Raw genomic sequence first — 20,613 nt, 5'->3', positions numbered from 1 at the left:
GTCTGTGAGTTCGAGCCCCGCGTCAGGCTCTGGGCTGATGGCTCGGAGCCTGGAGCCTGCTTCCGATTCTGTGTCTCCCTCTCTCTCTGCCCCTCCCCCGTTCATGCTCTGTCTCTCTCTGTCCCAAAAATAAATAAAAAACGTTGAAAAAAAATTAAAAAAAAATTTTTTTTAATGTTTATTTATTTTTGAGAGAGAGAGTCAGAGCATTAGTAGGGGAGGACAGAGAGAGAGGGAGACATAGAATCTGAAGCAGGCCCTAGGCTCCATTCTGTCAGCACAGAGCCTGATGCAGGGAACCCGTGAACCCCAAGATCATGACCTGAGCCAAAGTTGGATACTCAACCGACTGAGCCACCCAGGTGCCCCTATTTATTTATTTTGAGAGAAAGAAAGCATGAACAGGGGAGAGGCAGAGAGAGGAGAGAACAAGAATCCTAAGCAGACTCCTCACTGTCAGCACAGAGCCTGATGCGAGGCTTGAATTCACAAGCTGTGAGATCATGACCTGAGCTGAAGTGGGACACTTAACTGATGAGCCACCGAGGCAAGGTAAATAACTTTAGACCAGTCCTTTCTCCTCAGTCTTCTCTTTTGAGCAATCCGGGGGTTGAAATTTTACATAATAAGAAACTTTGATCCCATAATCCCTCACTTAGGAATTTTTCTCAAAGGGAAAAAAAAATTCAACAAAAGCAAGGGCGCCTGGGTGGCTCAGTCCGTTGAGCGTCTGACTTTTCTGCTCAGGTCATGATCTCACGATTCATGAGTTCCAAGCCCCTTGTAGGACTGTGTTCTGACAGCTTAGAGCCTGGAGCCTCTTCAGATTCCGTGTCTCCCTTCTCTCTGCCCCTCCCCCGCTCATGCTCTATCTGTCCCTTTCTCTCAAAAATAAACATTAAAAAAATTAAAAAATAATTCAACCAAAGCAGAAAGTTACATGTCTAAAACTGTTCAACATGGTGTTATCTATAGAAACAAAAGGCAGAAGTGAAAAAAACAAAACCCCACAAATTGGAAGTAGCTGAAAAAATTACAGAACAGTTTATGACAGAAAACTGACATTGAAAATGGCGATCGCATGCATATAGCCCCTCCCAACACCATGACGACCAGGATGATGCTCATTAAAACAAGACGTTATTTCCTGATGATGGGATCATACTTGATTTTTGTTTTCTCCTTTATGCTCTTGTGTATTTTTCGACTTGTATAATGAACACATCTTACCTTTTATACTCAGAAAAAACCAAATGTCATTGAAATAGCAATTAATTTTATAAAGAATGGCAACAAAGGAGAAAATGCTTTAGTTGCGATATGAAATGAGAACGATATAGAACGTGAAATGAATATTCAGGTTGCAACTAGGTTGAAAACAGGAGCAGACCAAATCCCTGAAAACCACTTTGCCTCATTATCAGTATTTCTAATAGCCAGTTCCCTGAAAATTCACCCCTCTGCCTTTAGGTGTTTTGTCTCTATTCAATTATCATTGTCTTCTTCATTTTTTCACTTTTTGACATGGTACATATTTGTTATCCAGTTGTCTGAGGGTCCTTCTGATAATTTCATACTTTAAAGAAGTATTTTATTTTTATTTATTTATTTTTTTTAATTTTCTTAAACGTTTATTTCTTTTTGAGACAGAGAGAGACAGAGCATGAACGGGGGAGGGTCAGAGAGAGGGAGACACAGAATCTGAAACAGGCTCCAGGCTCTGAGCTGTCAGCACAGAGCCCGACGCGGGGCTCGAACCCATGGACTGCGAGATCATGACCTGAGCTGAAGTTGGCCGCTTAACCCACTGAGCCACCCAGGCGCCCCTAAAGAAGTATTTTAAACATTCGTACCCTCCCTTGATTATGGGGTTATTTCTATTCTTGTATGTATAATTCGTTCCTCTTTAATCTACTTTTGAATCATTTAAAGACTTGTTAGGCTTTGTTAAAAGTCTTTTCTTTAAAATTTAATATTTCTAACCCGCTTTTCAGTGGTACCCAAGGGGGCACCTGGGTGGCTCAGTCGATTAAGCGTCCAACTTCAGCTCAGGTCATGATCTCACGGTTTGTGTGTTCGAGCCCCGCATCGGGCTCTGTGCTGACAGCTCAGAGCCTGGAGCCTGCTTTAGATTCTGTGTCTCCTTCTCTCTCTGCCCCTCCCCCACTTGTGCTCTGTCTCCGTCTCTCAAAAATAAATAAATGTAAAAGAAAAAAATAAAAAATAAATGAATGGTACCCAAGACAGTAAGTACGATCAATTGTCAAATCTCCTCTGTCTTGATCCTTCACTAGAATTCCGTCACCAAAGTTATGGGGTCATGCACGACATGGATAAGTGTCCTGAAAGGTAAAAATATCATTTATGAAATGCTGATGATTTATTTAATCAGTATAAAATGCTACAAAGATAGTAAGAAAGAATAAGATACTCAATGGATTTAACCCAGGGTCACATTGTAGATGAATTCATCTTAGGGAACTGACTGTAGGTGAATTGATTTAAAACCTGTGGAAATGTAAGGGAAATTGCAAAATAATAAAAATAGTATAATTAATAATAATAACAATGGTAACAATAATGCTGTACTAGGGTGGGGTTTTTGGGGGGTGTTTTTATTCAAAATTCTCTCTCTCTTTTTTAAAAGATTTTATTTTTAAGTAATCTCTACACCCAATGTGGGGCTCAAACTCACAACCCAAGATCATGAATCACATGCTGTTCGTACTGAGCCAGCCAGGGTGCCCCCCAAATTCCCTTTAACGTTACTGTTTTCCCTCTCTATTTGTCTGAAAGAAAACATGTAAGCATCTTGTTTGAATTTTTCTTTCAGCAATATGTTTCCATTGAAAACGCCAAACATGAACTTTTAAGTTTTATGTTCACTTAAGCCATTTCTTATGTAGAAGGAGAGAGGTCAATTGTTACTCATCGTCCTTGCTACTTTCTTATTTATTTATGTATTGAAGTAGGCTCCACGCCCAGCATGGAGCCCAACGTGGGACTTGAACTCACGACCCTGAGATCAAGCGTCCCATGCTCCTTTTGATTTTGGCTCAGGCCATGATCTCACGGTCATGAGATTGAGCCCCTCATTGGGCTCAGCACAGAGCCTGCTTGGGATTCTCTCTCTCCCTCTCTCTCTTCCCTTGTCTGCTCATGTCTCTCCCCCCCCCCCCACCTCAAAATAAAGAAATAACCTTAAAAAAAAAGTTAGATGCTCAACTGACTGAGCCACCTATGTGCCCCAGTCTTTGCTACTTTCTAGTGAGAAGGCATCCTGGTCCCTGGAGAGTCGTTGGTAACTTGGCTGAGTGGGATGACGGGTATGGGTAATAGGAGGGGCTGCACCAAAGCTCGACTGCCCTGCATGAGAAAGGGAAAGAGGCTTAAGAATACAGGAGTTGGGGGGCGCCTGGGTGGCTCAGTCGGTTGAGCGCCAGACTACTGCTCAGGTCATGATCTCACGATCTCCGAGTTCCTGAGTTTGAGAGCCACATCGGGCTGTCTGCTGTCAGCCTGTCAGCACAGAGCCCACTTCAGATCCTCTGTCCCCCTCTCTCTGCCCCATCCCTGCTTGCATTCTCTCTCTCAAAAACTAAAAACATTAAAAAAAAAAAAAAAAAAAAAAAGAAAGAGAGGGGCACCTGGGTGGCTCGGTCGGTTGGGCGTCTGACTTCGGCTCAGGTCATGATCTCACGGTTTGTGAGTTTGAGCCCCGCGTCTGACTCTGTGCTGACAGGCCAGAGCCTGGAGCCTGCTTCGGATTCTGTCTCCTGCTCTCTCTGCCCCTCCCCACTTGTGCTCTGTCTCTCTCTGTCTCTCAAAAATAAATAAATGTAAAAAAAAATTTTTTTTTAAATAATAATAAAAAAAAGAAGGAGTGAAGGAGTCAGGGAACTAGTGTCAGATGCTGAGAAAATTTAGTGGGAGGGAAAGCATCCAGGGAAATAACGCTCCTTCCTGGTTTACCATGGTGCCAAAGACGAAACTGGCTGGGGGTGTCTAATGGGGATTTGTTAAATTGTTTGTGCTATGCGTGCAGTGAGTGCTGTCTCTGTTTCTCCTACTGAATCACCAGCAACGTCTACTTGGCTCACAAATCCTTTGGAATGAGTGGAATTCTTAATGATAGACCCGGGTCTTACTTGAGATTGGCTCTGTGCAAACATCGTAGCTTCCCATAAGAGCAGGCAACATATGGTTACATCTGACCATTTCAGCCTCTGCCTGTGAATATGCCCAGAAAGAAAGACAGAGGGAAGACGGTGGGGAGAAAGAGAGAAAAGGAAGGAAGAAAGAATTGTATGAGAACTTAATAGTGTTCATGCTAGTTTAAAACTGAAACCATTACATTTCATTATGCTAACATTTAACAACGGAGAAAGAAACAGAATTGGACTTCAAATAAACATTTCTGCAAAAAAGCAATATTGGTTGCGGAGGATTTGTCTCAAGTTAAGGGATGAAAGGTAGGAAAAACTTTAATCGGTCAGGATCATCGTTAGTTTCTTTTAATGAAATCTGATAGTCTCTGATGTTAATGTCAATTAACTCTGCTTATACTTATCTGATCCCCAGTTTTTGGACTTATTTACATCTTTAAAATTTTTTATTATTTTTCTTGGTTTCTTCCTTTTTTGTCCTGCCTTCTGTGCATCTGGTAAAGTTTTCTGTATAGCTTCTTCCTTTTTATCCCGGTTAATGAGGAAGCTTAGATTCTATTTATATTCCTGTAGCGGCTATCTTTAAATTAATGTGTAAATTTAATGAACTAATTACTCTAATACGATCTAAAGTTGCCCAGTGTGTCTGCTCATCTGTGGAACAAGTTGAGGATGTTGGCACACTTTTTCCACATTCATTAACCAATCTTCCTTGTTGCCATAAGGAACAAGGATGCCAACATCTTGCAATTGGTTAATGAAGTCTGGGGTGTTAGTTTCACTTCTGTCGAAATACAGGAAATGGCATGATTATTATGCAGTCAATAATTAAATTTTCTAGCATACTTTATCATTTCCTATGTTCATCATTTTCTTTGCATTCTCCTCTTCAATTTCACTTCTTGATGCACAGGTCCGTGGGTAGCAAATGGTATATCTGGGAAAAGCATCTGTGTTTTGCCCTCCCTCTGGGATGATGGCTCAGCCCAGGAGAGAAATCTAGGTTGGTGGCTATCATCAGTGCTGTGTGAGCGATGAGTCAGGGCAAATAAAGACAGCCTTTTAAGTGGGGTTTTCCAGGCCACCATCAAACAAGTGAAATAATGACACATTTCTGGAATTTGAAGGAGCTTCCACTCTGTTAGGCTCCTCTGGTAGCCATCAGGGTGTTGGGTTTTCCTGCGATCATAGGCTGTTGACTTTCAGGTTTACTTACCATGGAGCTGGGTAGCATGAGACAGGAATAGGGCAAATTAAAATGCCACAAATTACTTTCCTTACCAAAATTTAGCTGTCTTTCTTTCTTTCTTTCTTTCTTTCTTTCTTTCTTTCTTTCTTTCTTTCTTTCTTTCTTTCGAGAGTTGGGGAGGGACAGAGAGAGAGAGGGAGAGAGAGAATCCCAAGCAGGCTCTGTGCTGTCAGAGCAGAGCTCAACCCGGGGCTCAGTCCCATGAACCACGAGATCATGTCCTGAGCTGAAATTGAGTTGGACACTTAACTGACTGAGCCATCGAGGTGCCCCTAGCCTTTTTTCTTAAAGAGATGTTCCTGAGATTGCTACAGACCTTTGATTAACTTCCAGAATTCTGAAAATTTGATTCTGACATTTCTTTCAGTTTTCTTGTTTTTATGAAACACAAAAGAGTTTTTGGAAGTCCTTCCTTTGCCATTTTCACTGATACCACTTGTTCATCTGTTTTTTGAATTTTGGTTTACAAGCTCATCTTAAGCAGGCGATCTCTTTTCTTCCCTGCATTCTTCCCCATCTGGCAGTTATGTGACTATCTCTACCCAACCCCTGGGGGCCTTTAGTTCAGAGTGAACTCTTACATTAGCAGCCTGGGGCTCTAGCCCAGACATGACATTGGGCATATTGCAGATTTCACTTGAGTCAGCAGCTTGACTGAGGTCCTGTTGGATGGCCCTGGTCTTCCTCTGTCTCCCTAAGCTTACAGTTTCATGCAACATGTAACCCCTGAGAGCTGTCAACAGGCTTTGTCAGCTTCCTGTTAAGAGGGGTGGGTACCCCTTCAGACCCCTCATGCGGAGCTGTGAGCCTGGATCTCTGCCCTACCTCCTGCTGGAGGCCGTGACTCCTGCCGTATCCTGGGATCCACATTCCCACCCGCTGTGCCTGCTTCCCAGCCTGGAGCCCTGGAGGTTCACCAATACTGCCCCCTCTCCCACTTCTCATTTCTTGTCTTCTTGTTTGAGCTGGACTTTGTCTTTTTAATTTTCTCTCTTCATATTTATTATTGCTGTGTGTTTGGAGCAAGAGGGCTGAGGGTGCAGGGGGGAGATGAGGCATAATGAACAATGTCATCTTAACTATACATTGTGCAAGGTCTGCCATCATTTAAAATTTTAAACAATTTTTCAACCGGAGACAGTATCTATTGACTCTCCGCCCTGACAGATGAGGAAATTAGCCTAAAAGGATTAAAAATGACAATACATATCTCTGGCATGCCAGCGCACTGGGGGCAGTACTCCTGAGTCTGTTTCTCTGACAAAACAAGGTTGCTGTTTCAAAATTGTATAAATACATCAAGCATCTATCTTGATTTCTCTTTCTAGGAAAACACAGAAATAAGGCACCAATCACCATAACAAGGAATTTTTTCCTTTCCTTTTGTCAAGCGTGTTTTATGAGGGTGAAGAAGTGGCTCTGTGGAGGATAGAAATAATCCCCAGAAAAACCATGATTCCATCCAATTATAATATTTGTAGGCAAATATATGAACCCAGATGAAAAATTGTAATGCCCAGTTGGATAAAACTTCACTAACTAGGGGTGCCTGGGTGGCTCGGTCGGTTAAGCGTCTGACTTCAGCTCAGGTCATGATCTCGCAGTTCGTGGGTTCGAGCCCTGTGTCTGGCTCTGTGCTGACAGCTCAGAGCCTGGAGCCTGCTTCGGATTCTGTGTCTCCCTCTCTCTCTGCTCCTCCCCCGCTTGTCCTCTGTCTCTCTCTCTCTCTCTCTCTCTCAAAAATAAATAAAAACATTAAAAAAAAACCCCACTTCACTAACTAGGAGTTTAAGGTTTAGGTCAGCTTGATCCAATTTGACCAAGTTGTATTCAATTTCTGTGGGCTTTGAGGGGATTCTGGAAGTGAAGGAATTACCATTCCAGCTCTTGGAGAGGGGGAGAGGAATTAAATACACTGTGGTCCACGGTGGCTTGACGAGCTTTAGAAAAGTTGTTTCTGGGTGATGCCTCCAATGACAGCTGAAGGTTTAAGAACAAACTTCTCCATCTTGTTGAAGGCCCAACAATGAGGAAACAATGAATGGCTTTATATGAAAATTTCCCATTGGCTTTTTATGGATCAACCCAGTGTTCTAGAAATGGAAATAATAATCATCAGTTGGCTAGGGATATATCTCCGAAGGGTATAGAAATTCAGTTATTTCAATGTTGAGGTCTAGAAGGGTGACAGACTTAGTTCTAGAGAAACCTCTTTATAACCCACAGATGAAATCAGATTTCCTCTTTGGTCTGTAGATTCTCTCTCATTAAGGAGTGGATCTTGGAGAAGACTGTGGGATGTGTCTCCAGCAGTAGGTGGGCAATTCTGTCCTGGGGGTAAGGATACCCCTAATGGAGGCTCTCTCATCTAACTCCCTGCATATTGGGACAAGCATTGTCTTTATACTTTGCTTATAGGAGTGCCTGGGTGGCCCAGTTGGTTAAGCATCCGACTGTTGATTTCAGCTCAGGTCATGATATCACAGTTCATGAGATCAAGCCCCACATTGGGCTCTGTTTTGACATTGTGGACCCTGCTTGGGATTCTCTCTCTCCCTCTCTCTCTACTCCCTCACCCCCCCCCCCCCAATCTGTCTGTCTGTCTGTCCCTCTCTCCCTTTCTCTCTCTCTCAAAATAAATAAATAAACTTTTAAAATAAGAACTATTATAATTCACTTATAAGGGGAACTCACTTATCCAAACCCTTCCATGACTTCGGCACAAAGTCCAAATCTCTCCGTAAAAGACTGCTTGCTCTGGACCCTGCCAGCCTCTTTTGCCTTACCCCTGTCCACTCTTCTTCTACCCTGAACTTGGCCCCAGACATACCCAGCTATTTGCAGGTCTGTGAATTCAGCTTCCATGCCTGTGTCTATGCTGTGCCCTCTACCTGGAGATGCATCCCTGCCCTTCCCCCCCTCCAGGAGGCCTTCCCTCATCTACCAGTGATAGGCAGCTAGTAATGGAGAGGATAATTTTGGCAGTGTATGGCCAGACCAAATAACGGTGGCTCACATAAGATGATACTTAATGGCTTTTTCACCTGAAAGTCCTGGTTAGTATGGAGCCTCTGCTTTACAAAGTTGTCTGTGGTGCAGTTTCCTTCTAGATTTTTCTGCATCTGGAAGACACGTCCTTTGTCCTCAAGCTGGCTTGCTGTGAGGGGAGCAGGAGGAGGAGCAGGAGGAGGAGCAGGGACAAACCCTCCAACGTGGACAGGAGCAGAAAGGGCAGGTCTCCTCGCTTCAAGGGCGTGACCAAGAAGTCACACATCACTTTCACTCATATCCCATTAGCCGGACCGACTCGCATGGTCACACCCGGCTGCAAGGGAGGCAGGGACATGTAGCTGCTGGGAAACCTCTATCGTTATGGGGGGAATGGGGAGGACGGAGATTGGGGGAATGGCTGGCTGTGGATGATGGCTATGAGAACAGAAACACCAGCCAGAGTGGATGAAGGTGAATTTGACCATAAGGAAGTCCAATAGGAAATCAGGTGACCTCAAAGATGGACACATGGCGGGGGGCGCCCGGGTGGCTCCGTCAGTTAAGTGTCTGACTTTGGCTCAGGTCATGATCTCACGGCTTGTGAGTTCGAGCACATGAGGCTCTGTGCTGACAGCTCGGATTCTGTGGCACCTGTCTCTCTGCCCCCTCCCCTGCTGTCACTCTGTCTCTCTCCCTCCCAAAAATAAACATGAAAATTTTTAAAAAAATGGACACATGGGGGTGCCCGAGTGGCTCAGGTGGTTGGGCATTCACCTTTGGCTCAGGTCGTGATCTTGCGATTTGTGAGTTCGAGCCCCACATTGGGCTCTCGTCTGTCAGCACAGAGCCTGCTTCAGATCTTCTGTCCCCCCTCTCTCTGTCCCTCCTTCATTCATTCATTCTCTCTCTCTCTCAAAAAAAAAAAAAAGATGGACACATGGCAAGGCATGAGGAAACAAGATAGGAGCCAGGTTACAATGAACTGGAGAATATTCCCTCGTCCATAGCTTTACTCCTGTAAGTCTTCCTGTCTAAATGCCCTGTCAGCTCTCATCTCTCCAGGCTCAATTGATATGCATGATCTCCTCATGGAATCCCCTACTGGTAATTTTAATCTTTCTCAGGTGTAAATAAAAAGCCTCCTCTCTGGGCTACTAACTGGACCACAATGACTGCAGTAATCTTTTACTGATGCCTATTAGAAGCAGGTACTTTATACAGCTCTCATTTTCTTCCCACAATGTCCTAAGTGGGCTTTTAGGGGTTCAATAAAAAACACTTCTCTCTTTCTCTTCCAAAATGAGGACCCAATGGAAAGAAGATCCAGGAGACTGGCGAATGGAGACCAGTGTGAGCTTTTTATCGATAAACTGGACAGCATGGCCTCCTATCTGTGGTCAAAGGTTTTACTGCGCTCCACTTTCCCGCCGTGGACCTGGGACAGCCCACCAGGGGTAAGTTTGGACTCAGAGTCACCCACTTACTCAGCATTTCTGCCTTGCACTAGTGTGGTGCAGGGGGACAAAACCGGAAAACATCCCCCGGTCTCATAGCCTTTTAGTGAATGAGCGGTCTTCCTCTGTGTGTGTGGGGGGGGGGGGGGGGAAGGGGGGTGTAGGGGGAGGCATGGGGGCAAGAGGTCAGAGCATTGCTCCCGTGGTGTCTGATCCCCATGTCTGATGCAAGGTAAGAGGAATGAAGCTTTCACCATAGCAATCCCTAAGGAGAGGAACTGTTTTGCCACATTAGAGACCCAGAAGCCAGCGCTGAGATAAGTACCATGACTTGCTAGCCCCACCTAGATATTAGGTGGCAGACAGTTTTGGAACCAAGTGTGTCCAGGTCCAAAATCTGGAGTTGAGTCACTAGCTCCAGTAGCTTGTAAGCTCTTCAAGGGAAACATCACAATAAAATATCTCCATATTCCCTGCAGTGCTAACAAAGTATTTATTGAAAGACGCACAGCAATTTGGTCTGAAGGCCTGGGTGTTTGGGCTCATGTTTATTGCTTCTTTGTCCTTGTCTGGTGTTCAATCAAGTTTCTTTACTGGGACAGTTCATGGGGGAGCAGCGACCAGTGATGCTGCCCCGGGATGTTCTCGCCTCTTCTGCAGGATGTTTCTGTGCTGGATTTGATGGTGTGAGGCTCTTTGCTTATGGTTTTGGAATCTACGTTTTCCCTTGAGCCCCCTACTACCTACAAGGAGGGAAGGACAGGGTGGGGAAGAGACTCATCTAGCGGCACAGAGGGATTAAGGGCCATGAGCAGTTCAGGCTGGTGGTTGAGTTGGTAACCCTTGCAACTAATGTCCTTAAATAGTTGTCTAGCATCTATTTCACGAGGGCAAGGAGAGACCGGCTTTATATTAATAGAAATCGTACAGAAAGGGAAATTCAGTTACTAATTTGCCTCCTTAGGCAGAAGTGATATCCACATTCTGAGAACTGTCTGCCAAGTGTTCCCTGCTATCCTGTGGTTCTTCCACGCTTCAGTTTTCTTTTGCAATTTGCTGAACCGTACAACTTTTTGGCAGGTGGATTGAAGGGTTTTATATTTGCATAATGAAATAAGCCACTAGTTTCCAGTAAAACAGCCCCAACTCCATGGAACAGACCTTTGCAGAATTTCAGGCCACCATGACCTGTTCCCTGCAGACGACGGTGCTTGGGAGGAACGCTTTATTTTTATTTTCCACTGGAGGGCGCTGTGTACCTTGGTGGAAGTAAAACCCTCTTCTAGCTCACCAATTTATTCTAGTGATCTTTTAGCTTCCCTCATGGATTTGTGCCCTGAGCACTCATCCAGCTGTCCATTCCTTAATCTGGCTTTTTCCAAAGTTTTACAGGGCAGCAGCATCAGGGTTCAGATGAGACCCGCACTCAAGTCTGATCCCTACCGGGTTACTGCACTGAGACTTATCTCCCCAATAAAAACACCAGGGCTTACCCCCAGCCTCCCCCCATATGTATGTATCTACTACATGTCTCCACACTATCTGTGGTTTAATTTCCATGACTTTATGTCCTTTGCCTTTGAGAAAACACAAACGAGTCATCTCTCAAGCAGAACCTGCTTCCTGGGTCACAATTTCTACCTCTGGACCGGCAGCATGATCCCCCTGTCCCCCCAAGTTGTCTGTACGAGGCTTTAGAAGATGTCCTCTCCAGCTGTCGCATGCAAAGGCTCACCTGGGTATCTCGTGAAAATGTAGATTCTGACGGAGTAGACCTTGGGACTGGGGCCTTGAGAGTCTGCACCAGCCCTGAGTGATGTCACTGTTGGTTGGCCTAGCACGTTTGGAATAGCAAGATTTACTGGCTTTTGCCTCCAGAAGTTTTCCCACTCGGTTTTGCTTATGCGGATGTAGGCAGACAAACTCAAGAACGGAGGCTGGTCGGTATCTGTATAGAGCTTTGACTCTTACTTTCGTAAACCGTTCCTGCAGGGCTGCTCTCCCCCGGACTTTGCTCCTTCTTGTCCATGTCCCTTTCCCTAGCTGGACAACCAGGAAGCGATGTGTCGATGCTTGTGTGTGCCACACTTGTGCCTCAGGTTGTCTTCCACTGTCATACAAAGTAATTTCTTTTCATTTTCTTTGATGTCCCTTTTTCACTGAGAACCTGATTCAGGATACCGTGGATGGTAGCTAATGGTAACAGCAGGCCTCACATGTGCACAAAGCACCTTAATACCCACAAGACAATAGGGGTAGAGGTTAGGGCCAGGGCTCCAGAGTCTGCCCACCTACATTCAAATCCTGCCTCTGCTACTTTCTAGCTGGTCGGCCTTGGGCAAGTTACTTAACCTCTCTGTGCTTCCATTTCATCATTTGCACAATGTGGCTAACGATGCTTCATGAGTCGTTGAGAAGATCGAATGAGATGTGTGTGAGGCACTCAGAACGGACCTGACATATAGGAGGCCCTCGATCACAATCGGTGATGTTATAATTCCTCAATCCCATGAGGAAGCCGAGGGAACCCGAGGCTCAATGAGGAGAAGTGAGTCGCACTCAGGATTCCACATCAAGAATGGTGGCACAATTGGGACCAGATCTGACTCCAACTCCAGTGCTCACTGTACCCCCACCATACTTCCAAATGCCAAGTTTTATTACCCTAAGATTTTAGCACAGAGTGTGGCTGCTTTCCCAGCGTTCGACTGATCTTTTGTTTCCTTTCCTTCTAATGGAGCATTTCCAGCTGGGGTGATTCATGGATCTGGGACCGCATGGCTCCCATTAACTTCGAGGAAAGTCATAAGGCAAAACCCACATCAATCAAGCTTCCAAATTATTCATCCATCTTTACAGGTGACACGTGGATTAAGACGAACAGGGAGTGAAGTGAGTATCGTACAATAACTATTTAGATTTATGAAAATTGCCTAAGAGCTTATGCCAAGTCCCCACACTGAACTTTGTTTTGTTTTCACAAGGTTGAACTTTAGGGATGAGAGAGAGGATGTCACAAGAGAATGGCCTTGAAGCTTGAAGTCCGAGGGGCTGGGACTCCCAGCTTCACTACTAGCTAGACTTGTGATTTTTGAGAAAGGCTTTTAACCTCTTAGAATCTGTTTTCTCGTTCTGTTATTCATCCTTACGATAAACCAAGGAGTTAGTTACTATCCCCATTTTACAGATGTTGAAACTGAGGTACTGAGAAGTTAAGTGACTTGATGGTGACCAAAAAATAAAGCAGCCTTCGAACCCCCTATATTTGAGTCCAGAAACCTATGTCCTTTTACCACTCTAGCCCATAAATGAAATGACAAGTCTAAAAACAGCAGGCGCTGTGTAGGAGCTTAAGAAACCTTTACTCAATCTGAATCGTGAGGACAAAACTCATGTCATATTAATCCCTTCTTCTCTATTGTACCTTTGTACTTAGTAGGTTCTCAATTAATAAGAGTTGAGCTGCCTTATTACCCCTCTGGAAATGGTTCTGTTTTTATTTAATAATTTTCTTAGATGAATTTTAATAGGCAGACCACAATGCTTCTTGTACAATATCTTCTGGACTGCGAGGCGCGGGCATTCATTATTTTATGAGACGCATATGTCATGCATAACACAGCCCTTTTCTTAAACCAACACAACATGCAAATAGAAATTTCATGTAAAATCACATTCAGACAGTCTCAAAGTAGAAACAGATGTCTGAAAAATATGAACGCCAGGCTTATTAAATATTTTATCATCAAATATTTCATACATTTCAAAAATGTCATCTGTGAAAACACAGAAATACCGCCTCAGGAGAACCAAAATATTTAATCACTTTCAAGAAATTCTTAAAAATAAGTCTTCACCTCAGAACTATTCCAGGCAGAGAACAAATTTCCAGGTGCTGCAAGCTATATTTATTATATTTTCATCAAAATCAGTAACCTAGTTGAAGGAGATACAGTAATCAGTAAGGTCATTATTAGGTAAGATAATGACTTCTGAATGAATTCTCTCATTAATCTCATTACAAAATGGTAATGGTACCTGACTAATCATGCCGGAGGGGAGAGCTGTGTTGAATCAGAGCAAAATTAAGGCTGTAATCACAGAGCTGCTCTCTCCATTTCTTCATGAAAGCTTTGCTTGGGGTTTAGGGGCCGGTTTGAGGTTCCTCTGACCCGCTGGACTGCTAGTAGGGGGGTGCCTGGTGTAGCTAGGGGCAGGGTGAAGGGTCTTGGACAGCAGCAGTAAGGAGAACTGAGAACTGTCCTCTCCCTGCTTCTGTCCTCTACTTTCTGTGTGACCTTGGACAGCTCATGCCTGTCTCTGGGCTCCATTTCCCGTTCCCCTGACTTAGTCTCCTCTTCCACCCTTGCCTCTTAAACACATATGGCAGATCACATCACTCCCACAATGGCTGCCCGTCTCACCCCAGGAAGAAACCAGATCCTCACATGGACCACGCACCCTGCATGATCTGCCCCCATTGCCTTCCAGACCTTATCTATCAGCCTCCTCTGTGACTTGCTTCGCTTCAGCCACACTGACCTTGCTGTTTCCTCTGCCTCTCACTTTATGTATCTGCAGGATTCACCCCCTCACATCTTTTCACGTCTTTGCTCCAATGTCCAATGTCACCTTCTCAATAATGCCCACCTGACCGCCATATTGAACACTGCAGTCCATTCATCGGTATGCCAATTTCCAACTACATTTTCTTTCTCCACATCCTTGTCGCCTCCCAACACGCTATATACTTTACTAAGTTTCTTGGCTGTCTCCCCCCACCCCCACCCCCACCGGAATGTAAGCTCCACAAGGCTAGGATCATCGTACACTCACACATATGCCTGGCACACAAACGATGAGCAATAGCTCTTTGATGAATGTGGAATGTATCACATGCTTGTGGGTTCCCAACTTTGCTGGACACTGATGGAGGAACCCAGTGTGTGAGACGATTGGCCAGGGATGACGAAGCATACGTGCTGCGGTGAGGCCCAGTCTGGCGGTAGGGCTGGCTTTGCTTTTCCATCTTGCTAGAAACTGGAGCCATGTCAAGCCCCTTTATTTCCATGAGGACTGGCTGAGAACACACGTGGTGAGTTGCCAATGTTGAGTCAGAGAAACCCCAACAGACAGGAGAGTGGAGTCAAACCGAGTCTGATAGAATTAACAGAGATGAAAGGGATGCCCTGTCCTGAGTCTTAACCCCAGGATAGAGGTCCAGCGTCAGGATGATGGGGCTCCACAGTAGGAGGCATGCAGAGACCCCAGGGGGTTCAGCAGATGGTGACTCCAGATGTTTGCACAGACTGCTCGTGACCAATGTAGGACAGGTAGCAATCTCCTGCAACCCTCCCCAGTCACAGCACACAGAAACCGGTCAGGCAGTGGTCTTTGTTCACACTGCGCCGATGAGAGAATCTGGAACGTGACTGGTACTCATAGATGCTCAATGAGTGTGTGAAGAGCCTCTGGATTGAGGCTTGAATATGTTTGTTTCTGCGTGTCCCATTTTACAGGAGGGCAAAAATAAACCGTCCAGTGGTAACAAGGAGTCTAGAAACCGTATCACTGAAGGGAGCAGGGAAAATCCAAGGATGTTTAACCTGGTCAGCAGAAGGCAGGATGACAGTAAGCCTGGGCTTCCATAACTGCAGGAACAGCATGTAAAAGCTACGTCATTTATATGTTATGTGGGCTTTAGAGCATGGACTGCAGGTAACTGGCCCCAGTGCCACCACACCACTGTCAAGTCTGGGGCAAACGTCACTAGCTGATCATGAATATTTTCCTATTAAGCCAGACCAAACCTCAGAATCCTTTTCAACACAGTGCCTCAAATTCTCTCCACCAATTGAATGGAGCTGACATATAAGAGAAACCCTATTTGTGAAACTTTATCTAGAACACAAGGCTAGACCAATGACGGAAATTCCATTAACATTAAGCAAGAACATTTTGTGGGGTTTTTTTGTTTTTCTTTCCTTCCTTCCTTCCTCCTTCCTTCCTCCCTCCCTTTCTTCTTCCTTCCTTCCTTCCTTCCTTCCTTCCTTCCCTCCCTCCCTCCCTCCTTCCTTCCCTCCCTCCCTCCCTCCCTCCTTCCTTCCCTCCCTCCTTCCTTCCTTCCTTCCTTCCCTCCTTCCCTCCCTCCCTCCCCTTCCTTCCTTCCTTCCTTCCTTCCTTCCTTCCTTCCTTCCTTCCTTCCTTCCCTCCCTCCCTCCCTCCCTCCCTCCTTCCTTCCTTCCTTCCTTCCTTCCTTCCTTCCTTCCTTCCTTCCTTCCTGAAAGAGAGAGAGAATGAGAGTGCATGCAAGTAGGGGAGGAACAGAGGGAGAAGGAGAGAGAGAATCTTCAGCAGACTCCATGTTCCGCATGGAGCCTGACGCAGGGCTCAGTCTCGAGACCGTGAGATCATGACCTGAACCAAAATCAAGAGTTGGATGCTTAACAAACTGAGCCACCCAGGTGCCCCAGGAACATTTTGTTACAAGCAAAGATGAAGTAAGTTTCCCTGGGGGCAATGGTTTCTCATCACCACTCAAGAAAAGGCTGCTTCTCTCCCTTCTTTCCCACGGTGTTGTCTAGTGGCAAGGAAGGCATCCAAGTCCTCACTGGTATGTGGTGAACACATTTCAGTGTGGAGAGTTCAGACCACGAGTTACATCCAACAGGGCACTTTAACAGCTAAGGACTAAAAAATAACGATAATTATGTGATTCACCATAGAGGCATTAGCTAACACTACAGTGGCCATCATGTTGCGATATAAATGTATTGAATCAATATGTGTATACCTTAAGTGTACACAATGTCATATGTCATTTAAATCTCAAAAAGAAAAGAGCTAAGGACAGTGACTTCAAGAACAAGAAGGACAAGGCACTCCAATACAGAGGACAGTGTCCTGGAAATGCTGCATGGCTGTTCCCAGGAAGTTCTGCCACTTTCTCCTGTTAACCAGGTCCCCATTTCAATGGCTCTAGCTGGCACTACATCCCTTGCATCTTGGCCCAGTATCTTGTCTCCAGATTCTTGCATCTAGTCTTGCATCTAGTCTCCAGATTCTGTAGTTCATCCTGTAGCTCCCTTGCTTAGGGTGCCTTTGGCCCTCACTATGGGCACTGGTGGTGAGCTTACACCCTGGCATCCTCAGCTATGTTCCCTGCAAGGGCATAGGAACTTTTGAATCCCCTATGGGATACACCCAGGGAACTGGGCTCTCTCTCTCTCTCTCTTTGCCTAATTATAGCACACCAGAATTCCTTGAGGCTGTCCATGCTGGTGGAGAGGTGCCCTATAAAGCTGTTGCCCCCCAAAGTAACAAAAGGTAAAACAGGCCTAAGTGCACTTTGTTTCAGCCCTCAACCTGTAATATATATGGGACCTTTCTACCACCTAGTCCTTCCCTGCCCCGATCCTGGGGATTTCTTTTGGAGGAGGAGCCAGGACACTTGAGTCTCTTGTCCATATAATTCTCTCTCCGCTTCTTTCCTCACCTTCCCCTCTCTCTCTGATGGGAACTCAATAGTCTGACACCTCTAGACTCTGTTCTTGATAATAAAGAAATATTTAGAATGTGAAGACTTTAATCTTTCTCAACAAAGCCTGTCTTTCAAGGCTATTATCTTGCCTCAGAACTCTAGTTTGATTTGAAGTTGGGCAATGATATCCTTGGTCTAGACTGTGGGTGGTACCTAGGCCTCTGCCTTGAAGCCACAAGGCTATTGATTTAATAGATGGGGAGTTACAGAACACCGTGACTCACAGAGAAGGAAAAACATGGGCTTTTCCATTCTAAAAAGTTATTTTTCTATGGATTAACCAGAATGCACAAAAAGATTTGTGTTTAAGGGTGTCATAGCATTATGTATACAGTTTGGCCTTTCAACAACCTGGGTTTGAACCATGTGGGTCCACTTATATGCGAATTTTGTTGGCTAAACACAGTACAGTAGTGTGAAGGTATTTTCTCTTCCTTATAGTTTTATTAATAATATTTCCTTTTATCTAGCTTACTTTATTATAAGAATACAGATATTATTAGAACATACAAAATATGTTTTAATTGACTACTGATATCGGTAAGGCTTCTGGTCAACAGTAGGCTATCAGTAGTTACATCTCGGGGGAATCACAAATTATACTTGGATTTTCAACTGTATGGTGAGTAGGTGCCTCTAATCCCTGCATTGTTCAAAGGACATCTGTAATTTTTTTTTTTTTTTTAGAATTTGGAAACAAATGGCCAACAAAAAGGGATTCCTAAATTTGTGATATTAAGTGATATCATAGATTATTTATTTACATGAGTAAAATTTTATAATATATTATTAGGTGAAGAAAGCACATCACAAAATGGCATTTTCAAATAGCATAACATTTTGTTAAAAGTATCTAGCTATCTGTCTCTGAATGGTAGAATGGTAAGTGACTTTTATTTTCTTCTTTGTACATTTTCCTATTTTCCAAATTACCAGTGAACGTGTGTTAGTTTTGGGGTCAGAAATAAATGCTTTGTTTGTTTGCTTGTTTGTTTGAGGAGAAAATGCAGGTAATCCCTTGATGGGGATGATGAGGGTGGATTCAAGAACCAGATGGAGGACGCTGGGACCGTTTTAGCTTTTCCAAGTCTGAAAGACTCTGGTTCTGGTATTTCCCCAACCTTGGCCTCTGGCCCAGTGGTGTGGTGAGAGAGTGGAAGGTCCTTCCCAGGCTTGGTAGCTCCCCAAGTCCTGGGACAATGTCCAGAGGGCCCCAACCAGCACAGAAAATGTCTACTCCCCATGAAGCCTTCCCATCCTAGAAACACTCCATTTATTTAAGAGCCATGGTGCCACGAGAGCTTTCTGCCTGCACTTAAACCTTGAGTACTCTGGAGTTTCAATCTTTTATGAAATAGCTTTTCATTTTCCCCTCTCTACGAAGGGCTATTACAAGCCACTGAGTGGTTCTTTGTACATCAATTTTTAATCTTGTTAAGGTGTTTTTTTTTTTCACTTGACCAGTGCTCAGTTCATAAATAAAACATCAAAAATTTGTTCCAATTCCTTCTTAGGTGTTGTTTGTGTTTGTTTTAGTATGGTCTCCCACTGGGGAGGAAGAGAGCAGTGAACACATCACTATTTGCCCGTGTCCTTTGCCTGTGTACAAACCTTCCGTGGCTTCCAGTTGCCAACCAAAGAAAGCCCATGATTTTCAGCATGGCATTTAAGACCTGCCATGACTTGGCCCAAATATCCCTTCCAGCTCAGCTTCTCTCTTCCAACACACCTCCCAAGGCCAAAACCAACCTCTGTTCCAGATCATACTCCATTTCCAGTCTTCTTCCCTCTGCTCACTCTGTGCCCTCTACTGGGAATTCTTGGAAGACTTGGAATGATTTCAGTTCAACATTTTGTACATGATTCTCTTGAGTTGTACTTAAGTTTCTGCCTTACAGATTTTGCCTGGTTCCTTTGTAGATAAGACTGCGGCTTAACAAACGTCAGACTTGACGTCAGAACGATCTGGGTATGAGTTACACTTTGTGACACTAGTCAAGAATTGGCAGTTCTGCTTATTTATTTGTAAAATAGAGAGGGATGCCTGCCTAATGGGGCAGTTATGAGGATTAAGTGCAAATGTATATGTAAGAGTGCTGAGCAGTGGGCATGGCATATATAGGACTTCAGTAACCGTGAAATCCAAGTTTTAGACAATATTTATGCATCCAACTGCACACTTGTGCAGTGTAATAAACACCTGTGTATTCATGCCTTCGATCCAATAGTTGTTAACATCTGTCTCTTGATGCTTTATCTATCAACCTAGCTGTATCTATCCAACCATCCATGTATTATCTACCTATCTGTTTATCCATCCAGATCTGTATAAACTCTGTCACTGTTTTTATTTTTGTTTTTGTTTTTTTTGGCTGTAGCACTTGGAGGAGGTAGGAGACATAATGATTCTTTATGCCTCATATACCTAAAAATAAGAAATCTATAACAGAATGCTATTTTGCACCCAATAACATTAACACTAATTTTATGTTGTAATCCAGTATCAAGTCCTCATTGAAATTCCTCAGTTGTCCCCCAGATATCTTTTATAGTTTCCCCTCAACCAAGAACCAATCAAAATTCATATATTGCATTTGATTGTTATAGCTCTTCTGTCTCTTCATCTAAAATATCTCTCACACATGGGTCTTCATTGATTTTTGGAAAAACTTGGCCTCTGTCTTATAGAATGTGCTACAGTTTGAAGTTTTCTTTTCTGTTTTTTTTTATTATTATTTGAGAGAGAGAGAGAGAGAGAGAGAGCGAGCATGAGTGGGGGAGAGAGGCAGAGAGAGAGAATCTTTTTTTTTTTTTTTAATTTTTTTTTTTCAACGTTTTTTATTTTATTTTTGGGACAGAGAGAGACAGAGCATGAACGGGGGAGGGGCAGAGAGAGAGGGAGACACAGAATCGGAAACAGGCTCCAGGCTCCGAGCCATCAGCCCAGAGCCTGACGCGGGGCTCGAACTCACGGGCTGCGAGATCGTGACCTGGCTGAAGTCGGACGCTTAACCGACTGCGCCACCCAGGCGCCCCGGCAGAGAGAGAGAATCTTAAGCAGACTTCATCCTCAGCACTGAGCCCAACGAGGAGCTCAATCCCAAGACCTTGGGATCATGACCTGAGCCAAAATCAAGAGGCAGTCAACTCAACGGAATGAGCCACCTAGGCAACCCTGAAGTTTTCTTATTGTTTCCTTCCAGTATAATTTAA

Source organism: Neofelis nebulosa, chromosome 12, assembly GCF_028018385.1.
Source record: "Neofelis nebulosa isolate mNeoNeb1 chromosome 12, mNeoNeb1.pri, whole genome shotgun sequence".
Classification (NCBI taxonomy): Eukaryota; Metazoa; Chordata; class Mammalia; order Carnivora; family Felidae; genus Neofelis; species Neofelis nebulosa.
This window is presented reverse-complemented; position numbering follows the sequence as displayed.